This window comes from Uranotaenia lowii, chromosome 1, assembly GCF_029784155.1.
Source record: "Uranotaenia lowii strain MFRU-FL chromosome 1, ASM2978415v1, whole genome shotgun sequence".
NCBI lineage: Eukaryota > Metazoa > Arthropoda > Insecta > Diptera > Culicidae > Uranotaenia > Uranotaenia lowii.
The window spans coordinates 205,905,151-205,918,832 of record NC_073691.1 but is presented as its reverse complement, the minus strand read 5'-3'; positions in this window follow the sequence as shown (position 1 = coordinate 205,918,832).

Below are 13,682 nucleotides of genomic sequence, written 5' to 3'. Positions count from 1 at the left end.
TGTCAGTTTTGTCATGTTTGTTGTGTTTGCCATTTTTGTCATTTTTGTCATTTTCTGTCATTTTTGCCATTTTTGTTATTTTTGTCTTTTTTTTGTTATTTTTGTCAATTTTGCCAGTCTTGTCTTTTTTGAAATTTTTGTCATTTTTGTCATTTTTGTCGATTCTTTCATTATTGTCATTTTTGTTATTCTTTTCAATGTTGTCATTTTTGTTATTTTTTTTTCATTTTTGTCATTTCTTACATTTTCGAACTTTTTGTTTATTTTGTCATTTTTGTCATTTCTGTTGTTTTTGTCATTTTTGTTTTTGATTGTTAATTTTGTAATTTTTGTCATTCTTGCAGTTTTTGGAATTTTTTTTACTTTTTGTAATTTTTGCCATTTTTGCCATTTCTTATATTTTTGTCATATTTATCCTTTTTTAATTTTTGTCATTTTTTATCATTTTTGTCATTCTTGCATTTCTGTAATTTTTTTCAATTTTTTTTCGTGTTTTGAATTTTGGTCCTTTTTTGATATTTAGGTCATTTTTGTCATTTTTGTCATTTTTGTCATTTTTTGTCATTTTAGTCATTTTTTTTTCTTTTTTGTCATTTTTGTTTTTTTTGTCAAATTTGTCATTGGTTTTCAATGTTGCCATTTTTGCCATTTTTATCATTTTTGTAAATTTTATTATATCTGTTATTTTTGTCGTTTTTTTCATTTTTTTTTAACTTTTGCTATTTCTTGCATTTTTGTCGTTTTTGTCATTTTTGTCATTTTTGTCATTTTTTGCAATTTTTGCCATTTTTGTTTTTTCTGTTACTTTTGTCAATTTTTTTCAGTTTTGTAATTTTTGTTATTTTTCTCATTTTTGCCAGTTTTGTAATTTTTTTAATTTGTGTAGTTTTTGTCATTTTAGTCTTTTTAGTCATTATTTGTTATTTTTGTAATTTTTGCCAGTTTGGTCATTTTTGCTATTTTTACCATTTTGTCATTTTTGTCAGTTTTGTAATTTTTGTTATTTGTTCCAATTTTGTCAGTTTCCTCAGTTTTGGCATTTTTGACATTTTTTTATTTTGAAATTTTTGTAAATAATTTTTTTAAAATCCATCTCATAGACCACTTTTATTATTTATTTTTTTTTAATTTGTTTGAAATTTTGTAAAGTTATTTTATTTTATTATTCTTGACATTTTTGTCAATATCTCCATTTTGTCAATATTGTGATTTTTGAAGGTTTAGTAAATATTTTCAATTTTTTCGTTGGTCAATTTGGGCAATTTCTTCAAATTTGACATTTTGATTAATTTTGTCATTTCGGAAAATCTTGTTAATTTAGTCGACTTTGTCGAATTTTATAAGTTTAGTATTTTTACATGTTTGCACTCCTGAAATGTCTTGAGGTTGTTAAGCTTTGCTATTATGTATCTTAAAAAAATTTAAAAAAAAATTATTGTTTGAGTTAAGAACTTTTGTTGAAAATTTTAACAAAATGTGACGAAAACATCTTTTTTCATCATTTTTACACGTTTCCAACATAAAGAAATTGTGAAAAATAATAGGTAATTCAATATGCCCAATGTTTTAAACTGAAAATTACTTCATAACGCCATATTTTTACTTTCAATAATTTGAAAACATGTTAAAAAATACGTTTGAGCTTAATTGTTCTCTAGAGTTTAAAAAACACATTTTTTAATGACTCGTGATCGTACTCAGCATCGGAACAATGACAACTGGATGTTAAACTCCTTAAAAAAAATCATTTATTAATTTAGTTAAAAAAACAATTTCAGTTAGTAGCTTTTTACGAACAATTATTCGACGACAAAGTCCTAGCGATGGCCCGTACCAAGCAGACTGCTCGTAAATCCACCGGAGGAAAGGCTCCTCGTAAGCAGCTGGCCACCAAGGCCGCCCGGAAGAGTGCTCCGGCCACCGGTGGTGTCAAGAAGCCTCATCGTTATCGGCCAGGAACCGTAGCCCTGCGAGAAATTCGTCGCTATCAAAAAAACAAATAATACAATCTGCTTTTTTTTTAAAGACTTAGAAAATGTGACTTACCACATTTTGTATTCGTAATTTTATTGGATTTTTCAATAAAAGTTATTTCATTTATTGGTTTTGTTTAATGATATTGTGTGCGATCTTGTTGCAAACGAGCTTTCGTTGAGTTAATTCCAATTTATTAGTTTTTTATACAATAGTTGTTGGTGTTTTCTCAAAGCCACTTGAATTGAAAATGTTAAACGGAGAGACCTTATGAAAAAAACTCTGATAATCGTTGACAGACGGCCAATGAAAACATCAAAATCGCCTTAATCGAACACGCGTCGGGCGGAGGGCAGCAACAACTTTTTGAAGTGTTACAACGCAATCACTTCTCTCAAAGTTCACAATGTTTAACAGATTTCCTCACTTTAGGCTTTCCTCGGTGGGGGTTCTTCGGTGGCCAATCGATGGATTTGGATCGCCATTCCAATCTGTTGACTTTAATCTGGGGCTCCAGTGGGAAAAAGTGGTTTGGGAAGGGAATCGTGAAAAGTTTTCCATGTTCACAAATTTTTGGCAGTCAGCACTCAACTTTTCACTGTTTTCCTCTGTTTTTCTTTCTGTTTTATTGGGGTCAACCCCAAATGGCGGTGGTCATCGTATGAGGGGGAGTTGAACGAAGAACTAGGGGAAGATGGTTGTAAAAATCATCCATTATACATTTTGTTTTATGCCATGTTTGGAAACTGGCTTGGCAGTGAAGAAATTACGACCATTGGGTGGTTTCTGGCTCAAAACGCCCCATTGGGTGAATACTACCCAAAATTATAAAATTATTGACCTTCCAAATTCTATTAAATTTCAGAGCATAGAAACTTTTTCAGCTTGTATTCAATTTACCGTTCTAGTTTTTTTTGTTCATTTTTTTTTTGGATTGTTAATAGGAGAAATTTAAACTGCCTCCAAGTAACCCACGTGTCGTGAGGATTTCAAAATATGTGCGGAGCTCTGTGGTAAAAATCAGGACGCACAGTCAATAAAAGACCATTATCATAAAAATCAGCGATCCAAAGTGAAACGGAGGCCATAAATATGTGTGTACGCTTCTCCCCTTACTTTCCTTTTTTCCACGACTTACAGATTGCCTCACACGAGTTGAATGTTGTTGTTGTTAGATTCTACCCCAAGTTCGCCGCCATTTTGGTCTGTGTCTATCAAACTGGGGGGAAAATCGCTTCCACTGTTTTTTTTTGGTGTGTGAATCGTGTGAGTTATGGAGTAGTGGAATGACCTGGTTTCCGAACGAACTAAATTTCGAGCCACGTGAACGAAATTATACGATTTTAAGGGTGGAAAAACCGAAGAAAAAACTGAAAATAAAATGAACACAAAGTTCACATACAATCTGTTTTTTTTTATTTAACGTAACAGCACTTAGCACTCAAATCACTTAATCCAGGCAGGATTTCAAGTCACGAATTTCGGTGGAGGGATTTTTTGTTCCTTCTATCCGGATTTACAACCCGCCGGACTCAATCTGACTCCGTTAGGGAGTCACTCGAACACAAGGACTCCCTACTAGAGTCAATTTGGGCCAGACACGGGCAACATTCTTCCATTCATAGTTGGAACTCACTTTTTGAATTTGTATACTGTCGAACGAATTTTCAATTTTCCTTTCAAAAAATTTGTCACACTTCATCAAACCAGCTTAGAGTCGGAGTCCGTTCCTGGAACAACTTTACTCACGAATGATTAACTTGACACAACGGGGTTGTACACGGTTTATGAAATCTCTTCTGCTGCAAAACTTTGTTACACAGAAAAACTTGTAAATGAAAAGTTCAGAAGAAAGAAAAACGAACCGAGGAACGGAATGGAAATCAGCAGAAAATATGGGAAAAAAACTCAACCAAACTTAACAAGGCAAATACTCGCCGGATCGACGAGAGTGGCAGACTGGCGAAAATGAAAAAAAATGAAGAAAAAAAAATAAAACATGAAAACTCGGTCCTCTTCCACTTAATTACATAGACTCTCGGTGAAAAACTGACTGAAACAACTTCCAGGACACTTTTTTTTCTCTCTTCCTAGACTTGGTTTGGATTTAATCAAAGTTCCACCTAAACGAGGTCACACGGGTGAGAAATATGGCGGCGAAACTTGGTTTAAGTTTTTTTTTGCTTTTCTGGCATCCCTTTAATAAATTTAAATAAAACATGAACCCTATTCACCAATGGTTGATTTTTTTAAATAACTATTACTAAAAGATAGTTTGAAATTAATTTTCCGAATTTCTGAATGCCGAATTCATTCGTCTCTTATTCAAAAACGTTTTGATGTTGAATGAAAAACACAAAAATGGCGAACATTCGCTGACGAAATGATGAAAAAAAAAAAATTTTATTTACCAGGATTGTAGTTTTTGTTTTGATGTTTTCGTCATTTTTTGCGTTTTTGGCCTTTCTGATATTTTGCCATTTTTGATGTTTTTGTCAACTTTGTAAGTTTTTTAATTTTTATCCATTTTGTTTTGTCGTTTCAGCTATTTCTACCATTTTTTTTCATTTTTGTCACTTAGGGTAATTTTATCGTTTTGATATTTTCTTAACTATCCCAATTTTTATTTTTTGTAATTTTTGACATTTTTTACACTTTTCCAAATTTTAACAGTTTTTTTGTTTTTCTCAATTGTGTCAGTTTGGTCATTTTCACCATATCTGTCATATTGAACATTTTTGCTGTTTGTTAAATTTTGTATGATTTTTACATTTTGTAATTTTTTGCATTTCTCTCATTTTAAAATACTTTTTTGTTTTCATTATTCTCATAACTTTTTTTAATTTTGTCATTTTAATTTTTTTTCTTATTATAGACATTTTACCTAGTTTATGGCGTTCGTTATTTTCAATTGTTTTTTCATTTTTGTCAGTTCAGTGTTTCATTTTTGCGTTTTTTGTCATTTCAATATTTTTCAAAATTTCAATAGTCTTGTGTTTTTTACATTTGTTTAAATTTTGTCAATTTCACCCTTTGGTCATTGTTTCATAATTTTTGGCAGTTTTGTATTTTTTTTTTGTCATATTTACCTAGTTTTGCCATCTTTATAATTTTTTCATTTAGCGATTTTTTTCATTTTTCTCAATTTTATCGTTGGTACCATTTTTGTCAGTTTTATCTCTTTTGTCATTTGTGTCGTTTTTTTTTCAATATTGTAGTTTTTGATACATTAATCAGTTTTTTCATTTTTTTTTGTCGTTTTGTCGTCAGTTTGATCACTTCTGTAATCTTTATTCTAAAGTTTTTGCTATTTTGTCTTTTTTTGGCGTTTTGCCATTTTAATCAATTTTGCCTTATGGGAAAGTTTTGTCCTTTTGGTAATTTTCTCATTTTGGTCTTTTTGGTCATTTTAAATATTTCTTCCTTTTTTATATGGATAATTTTTTGTCATTTCCAGTTTTGCCATTTTGGTCGTTATTCATCTTTTTTTTGTCATTTTTGTTAATTTTTCAGTTTAAACGTTTTTGTCATTTTTGAAATTTTGTTTATTGATGCCGTTTTCGTTAGTTTTTGGCGATTTAGCAAAAAAATCAATCAAAATACCAATTCTATGATGGTTCTGAAATATTTAGTTTTTTTCGTTCCTGTATTAGGGCCGAATCAAATCTTCGAGTGGCCCGGGACAATGTTTCTTGAGGGGCTCCTCATAAAAAACTTATTATTCACTGTCTTAGAATTTAATCAGCATAGCTGTTTAGTACTTCACATGAGGCTTTATTTTTTTACTTACAAATGCCTGGAAGTTCTTTCCAAAAAATCCCGCATCAAAGTTCTCATGATTCCATATACAGTACTGGACAAAATAATGTATGCACTTGCTATCAAAATTTTCATTTTTATGCCACTTCTTGATAAATTTAACGGTAATTTCTGATTGTAGACTTCTGCTTGCCTCCTTTTTCGTGATAAACCACTACGGGTTTCAACGTTTTGCTTTTAATCTGTGCTGCTGATTCATTTGAAACGTGTTTTTAAGTAATTTTGCTTTTAAACATACCATGCTAACGGTTTTTAGCTTGAGGTTGACGAATATCTACGAAAATATACTTTTTCAACATCATATCACATCATAGAATTAACAAACATTTAAACCTATAATTTGACGGGTATTTTCAGGGAATGGAATGTTTTTGGCTTATGAAAAGACGGAATAATTTGCCGAAATTGATATTAAGATGTTTTGTGGATAATCTAGCTTAAGAGATACAACGCTTCGAAGCAATATAATTTTTGGGAATTTGAAAAAATAATTTATAAGTATTTCTATTATCACTAAGCATAATTCTTGATTTTTTTTTTAGATTACAATCTTTTGAAAAAATATCAAATTTAATTTGGCTTAAGATTTTTTTTAAAAGTTTCGTCTAAACCCTGTACATATTTGATATCATTGGGAAAACATAAGCATAAGATGATTTCTTAGATTATTCACGGTCTTTGGGAAAATTGATTATTGAATTTAAATCTTTATTTCTAAATTTTTGAACTAAAATCTTAGTCTTTGAATATGTCCTTCAGCTTTAGGAAAAGTTAACAAGTTTCTTAAACGAATGTTTAATCAATTTTGAAAACTTATCTCGAAAGCGAGAGCTGAAAAAAAAACTAAATGTTTATTTGGAAGCGGTGTCCTTTTATAAGTCGAAATTTACTCTAAATGTGAATTGTGTTGTCTTGATTTATTTACGAGAAATTATTGGTGTTCACGATTTGGTTCTGACAGCGCTGTTTAAAAAGAAACTGACTATAAGTTCAGTAAATTCAGACTAAAAGCTTCAAACAATATTCTCTTTGCCTATAACGAGCGATTATTGCAAAAGAAATAATCGCCCATCGAGAATAAAAACTCAAGTAAAGGCTATTCAATCCGAGATAAACTTTGAAAAGATTCCAAAATACAAAGTTAAGTTCAAATGCTCTGCTTCAGGCTACTCAGATTTCGAAGAAGTTATTTTAATTCAGTTTGATTAATAAAAGTATTACATTCAAATTGCTTGAAATTTTATAAATATAAGTTTCTGAGTAAGCTCTGAACCTCTTTAAAATTTACTTCAAGACAAAAATTGAGAGTCGAATCATTCTTGGAGGTCATAGATTTTTAAATAATTATTTAAAAAAGGGGATAAAAACTTGACAACCAGAGCTAAATCTTTAAGTTAAAAATTGATGTTCATTCCTCTTCTCCAAAAAAAGCTGTATTGGAATGCAGAATTCATCTTAAATTTATTTTAACTTTTGTTTTTTTCAATTACGAAACAAACAGTTTCAAGGATAATTCTAAATCTGATTTTGACTTCGGGAAGAATTGAAATCAAAATTGATTAATCTCTTGTTACATGCAAAAAATTGGTTAGTAATAAATCTGAAACAAAATAAGACTTAAAAATTTCAAATATAAATAAATATTCACTCTTCAAGATCCAGAAATCACATCACATCACATGAATTCAGCAATGATGTTGCTTGAACGAAGAATGAAATAGAAAAAAAAATCATAGCAAAAAATTCCACTCATTTAAAATATATAGTCAAACTTCGAAATAAATATTGTTGGAATTCTTTTCTGGATTTTAATTTTCTAAAGCAATTTAGATAAAGGCTTCCAGAATTTTCTCAGCACACATCCGGACTATTTTTTTTTTTTTGATTTCGAGATTCTCGATCAAAAATCCGGACAATATCGGGGCAAATTTTTGTAAAACACTCGAGAATCGCTCAGCAAAAATCAAAAAAATAAAACTTGATTTTTTTTTCATCAACACTTATAAGCAGATTTAAAATCGTAGTTTAGGATTCCAAAAGTCCTTTATGATTATTTTTATAAAACTTGCTCAAAAATTTCGTTTTGAGCGCATTAATTGTATATATTATAACACAATTTGTTTTTTTGTATGATTTGGCAAATAAAGTGAAAAAATCAGGGCAAAATGCGGACTTTTTTCTAAATGAAATCTGGGCGGCCTGGTTGCCCGGACCGAAATTTTCCCAATTTTCTTATTAAATATCCAAGCAAACCTGGACAAAACCGGTCAATCTGGTAATCTGGTTAGATAATAATTCGATGAAAATCTGAGCCCAAATCTAGAGGATTGGTTTAAATAAAACCCTTTTTAATTCTGAACAACTTGAATGGAACAAATACATAAAAGAATTAATATCAAAATTTTTCGAAATTGAAAAGCTGAGCTCTGTGAAAAACTGCAAAACAATTATTTTATTCAATTTTCAACAGATGAATGAACTTGTTTTTTTCGAGTATAGATTACATCGGATAGATTACATCGGAAGAATATCGAAGTCTCACTTTAATAACATAGTCGCAAGAAATGTTGACTTGATGAGTTCAGCAAGATCATGATTTTATTTAGCGCAAAAATCATTCACATTAAAACTACTTGCGCAAAGGTAGATCATCGGCAAAAAGATGTATAGAGCAGTGTTCTTGCACAGATAGAAGGTCGTTAATGAATAGCGTAAAAAATAGGGGTCCTGAAATTGAACCTTGAGGAACACCCGATCTGAGGGTAGAAAAAACCAAAAAAACTGCCATTGAAAAAAGACAAATTGTGAACGACCTTCTAGATATGATTGTATAAATTTAATAGCAGATCTAGAAAAACTCTACTTTGAAATCTACTTATTGATAAAACTTACATGTGAAACACGTTTAAACGCTTTCGCAAAACCAATCATCAAAATTACAGCGATTCCTTTTTAACCCAAAGTATGCACAATAGACAAATTCCACGCGCTTGTACCGCTCAAAAGTGATTTTTATCCGTTCGCGTATCAAAAAATCTCAAAATTGTCTATAATTTTGATAATTCAAATCACACGAAACCAACGAAAAAAGAGAAAAAAGTTTTTTTTCGCATGTGTTAGATGATTTTGAAAATCAGTTTTTTTGTTGAAAAAAGTGGTGTTTTTGACAACTTTTACAAAATCATTGATTTTAATATATGGATGATTTTTTTTCGGAAATATTTTTAGTATGTTCAGAAGCCAAAAACACGGCTTCATTTTGTAGAAAAAAGAATTTGTTTATATCCAATATAGTTGGTTTGAAAAGCGAACAAAAACAGTCGCAAATGAGTGAATTCACGTCACAAAAAAGGGAAGTTTTTAATTTTACGAGAAATCTCTGGCTTTTTTTTAAATAAAAAATGAGATTTTCTTCAAAAATGATAAGACGATTCTGAAACACTCAAATTTATAGAAATCGGTTGGAATCTAGCTGAGTTACAACAGCGCGAATGAGTGAATTCACGTCACAAAATTTGATTTTTCGTTAAATTTTATATGAAAATGTGCTCTGAAAGCTGTTTTGACCCTCCAGATGGTCGGATTTTGACAAATCGAGCATAATTTAGTTGATTTTTTAATAAGTTCATTATTTTCAAATAAAAAATGCAAAAAGTTTGAAAAAAAAATAAAAAAATTTTTTTTTTTGTGAATCTTTAAATAAAGACAGTAGTTATTTTAACATACATATGATCCCTCAATATGTTGCTATTCAAGTGCCAATCAAAATAAGGAAAAAGTTAGTTGCAGATACTAAAAATTTATGATTGTAAAAGTCGGAACAACAAAATATCGTTTTTGAAACTCTACATAAAATTTGAAGACTCCAAAGAATGGGTCAGTATAGCTACAGTATAACTTTATATTTCGTGACGTGAATTCAGTCAACTACCCTGTTCTGTTTGAACTGAGTGAATTCACGTCACAACTTCAAATCAGCATAACTTCGCTCGTTGTTGTTCAATCGAGAAGTTCTGTACATCAAATTGTGGGTAATTGTTTTCTTTACAACTCATTCGAAGACACCGATATTCTATTTCCACAGAGAGAACAGGAAATCAAGGATGTATGTACTAAAGTCCGGAATGGTTAATTCTAGCGTGAATTCACGTCACAAAAGTAATTAGTCACAACAAAAACAACTTAAATGTTAAAATGACCAAATTGTATTCATTTTGAAGGAAATTCAATTTGCGACCGTTTGCTAATTTTTTTTTCATTTTCAAGTAAATTTGTTGACTTCTAGAACGATAACAGTGCAGAAAAGTCCGGAAAAGCGATTTCACGTCACGGTGGAATGTGTCAATATCATATCTTCAAAAGAGCAGTTTCAGTACTAGGATTCGAATTGGAAACAACTTAGTGCATTGATAATTTCATGGTTTTCAACGAAAAGAAATTGAAATCCCAGCGTGTTGTAGGGACCGTTATTTCGAGTGAAGTTCGAAGTGAAAAAATCGATGTGTGAAATAATCATTTAATACATTAGCAGAAAAGTTAGAAAAAGCAAAACTACCTTCTGATTTGGTCAACCCAAACTTTTTTAAATTATTCAAAAACAAAATCCTTGTATCCTTGCCATAGTAGGTATACCTTTTCGTTTGGTAAATTCACAAATTTACAAATAGACACCTAATGTCGAGGTAATTTATTTTCGATTTGAATCACTGAATATATTATCTTTGTAGGCTTGAAATGAACGTAGTATGACTACGAAATGTGGGTAAACTATTTTGAAATGATTTGATTCAAAATATTCCTACATTTAAGGTCAAACCCTAAGAAGTTGTTATTACTCAAATTTTGTTTTCATCATTTTACCACTTTTCATCCACAGCCTTTGGTTTCACTCGAATTCAATCTTGGTTGATTTTTTTTTTTTATCAAAGAATGTCTACATTTGAAAATATTTAATTAAAAATTAGCCTTCTCTCGCACGCTCCTGGGTTTTGTCCGCATCGACCTACCTTATTAAAAGTGCTTTACTTATCATGATTGAAGTTTAAAATTTATTTACCTGCAAGAGAAGAAAGAGAAAAGAAAGTTATTAGAATGGGAAATTTCTTGCGGAAGTTATCAAAAATTCATGAGAAGGTTGATGATAACATCATGCTGTAGTCCTCGAAAATATGTTAAGGCTCTTTCCCTATCATCGTTGAGGCTCTATTAACATATTCTCGTTAAAAAGTGAGTAATAGACATCTCGAAAACTGATGTCACCTGCTTCTGGTACTAATCAGAAAATTATCAAGTCAGTGTGTCTGTCCCATGCATGTCCATTCCCCATTAAGGTAAACAAAAGCTCCAACACTTGGTCGACCGATGGTGGTTCTCTTGTCTCGGGTTTGACTCCTGTTCGGCTAGGGTTCCGGATGTCCAACAAAGACCCTATGAGCTGCACCGGAAGTGCACCCAAGTCCTCACGAAGCCCATCCAGGTAGAACATCCAACCACAAGTTGTCTGATTACAGTCATCATTATCATCATCAACGACAACGACAACAAACGACAACATCAACATCGTCAACTGGAGTGTTTTATTATAGTTGGGACATGAATCGCAGCTTGGAAGGCTTTCTGGGGGAAAATTTCTGGCACACGTACATGCTTACATACGTACGAGTATGGTTTGATTTTCGAGGATATGTAAATGGCGCCGAATGTTTGAGCTGGTTCAATTAGAAACTACTGTCTGTTTAGGTACATCAACGTTTTTCATCAGCAAATTGATTGCAAATGGAAACGGTGTGATTACTTAGCGAAATCGAAAACACATGGCGACCGTCACAAAATTGCACCCGAAAAAATCACAGTCGATTTGCGCTGCATCCACCATGCAATTATTTGTCGTTTAATCATTTTGATGAGCATTGGATGATCCCCGGATGTTATGAGATTTTTTTTTTCCTGTTTTAGTAAACATTTGACATTGAATATCATTTCTACCTACCTCATGGAAAAAATCTCACAAATAGTATCGCAAAGTCGGAGGGGGAAGTAATGATATTCAGGTCAACCATGATCCGATTATTGATTGTAGCCGTGCCACTCAAATTCCCATCAATCAGTTTAGATTGTCACGGAACACTAAGGGGATCCAAGGGGGTAGACTAGGTGGGGTATCAAATCATTATCACAATTTTAGGGCACTAGAAGTGTTTGTAATGTTGGCGTTTTTTTCCCTCCAAACTAATGAATAGCGCTAATGGTCATTTTCTGTGGAATTAATTTGTAGTGCTTCATTAGCAGTAAACATTTCCGGGAATTTCGAAATGAAAAAAACATATGTGATTGGATAAATTTGATTGGACTCTTTTTATCGATGCAACAATAATGATTTGATAGTTGGATAGTTGAAAAAAAAAAACAGAGCTGTTGTTTAATTATCGGATAAAAATGTTATCTCTCCTCTCGATGGTCCAATGATTGATGATCAAGAATTAAAATTGAAGTATCAATAAACATTATTTTGAACAACCCCACGCCGAGACTAATTTTCCTGCTCTAGAGGCCTCTCTTTAACGATTCAATTTACGAACATGATAATGCTCGATTGAGTACTGGACCAACATTATTTAATGTCATCAGCCTCTTAAAATTCTACCCGACTTGAGAGATCTGCTCGAAATGGCCTCGATAAATTAATTATTCTAATGACAGTCCGTTTTTATCAAGCCACTAGGCTCAGCATGGTTTTCTATCGTTGTTTTTCCTTCTTCCACTCTTCAATCCATTCGAACCGCACGTGCAGCCGGAAAATCGATACCTCAACTGTAGTTTTTCCGAGTTTGACCTTTTCGCCAATCCACAGCTCGCCCTCTTTACGATTTGGCCGAGGAGAACCATCATGAGGTTGTTTTTCCCGAAGCGGAAACAGCCAGTTAAAATTAACAACTTCACCAAATCGTCGTCGTCGCCATCGAAGAAGCGGGACAGAGTTTACAGTTTAGTGCTTCATTAAATTTGATGCTCTTTCGATTTCGGGATGGTTCCTCGCAAGCACCCGGAAATATCTCGAGGCCACTTTTTTGGTTCGGAAAATTTTAAGTTGTAAAATCCCTAGCCAAGGGAAGGCGAAGGACAATTTTGAATGGAGCCACCGGAAGCTCTCATTGAGGAATGGGGAAACAAGTGGCGCCGATCGTCTTAATGGGCTTGTTTCGAGTGATGATTGGCTTTTTAAGAGATTATTGAAAAATCCGAAGTTTTTCGGCTCCGAATTGGTTGATTTGACAAGCCAGAAGGGTACGATTGTCGATTCAAAGGATGTCAACAAGAGGTTTGACATTCCTAACGAGCTTTCCTTATTTCATTGATCATTTAAATTTTACTCAAGTGATAATCTTCAGCTCCTTTTTTAAACTAATCTACTGCAAAAGAAAAATCGCTGGCAATTAGCAATCCAAATCCAACGAAAAGGATTACGCTCAAAATACAAAAACAGCTTCGAAAAGCTGTGCTCCCCAAAGAAGCCCATCTTGAAGGTTTTTTCCTCCCTCAGAGGATTCAATTCTCGGAATACTTTGCACTAAGCTGCCTCTCCTAAAGCAAATTTTATTTACTCAGCTTTCCCCACTCGACGAGCTGCTTCCAATTTGTTGTTGTTAACTTTTCTCTTCTTCCCTGCTGCCTGCATCAAGCTTTATCGTACAGTTAGATGCAAATTATGGGAAAAACAGTTGACTCCCTGCAACGAACTGCTACAAGATTGTTGTTTGTAGATGTAGGTGTAGCTTGCATGAATGCTAATGATTTACTTTTTGCCTCACCTCTCTCGCGCCCGTTTCCAGGTTGGAAATACAAAGTCGCGTTTTTTCCTCGGGTGGCGGTGTAAAATTTGCAGCAGAGGA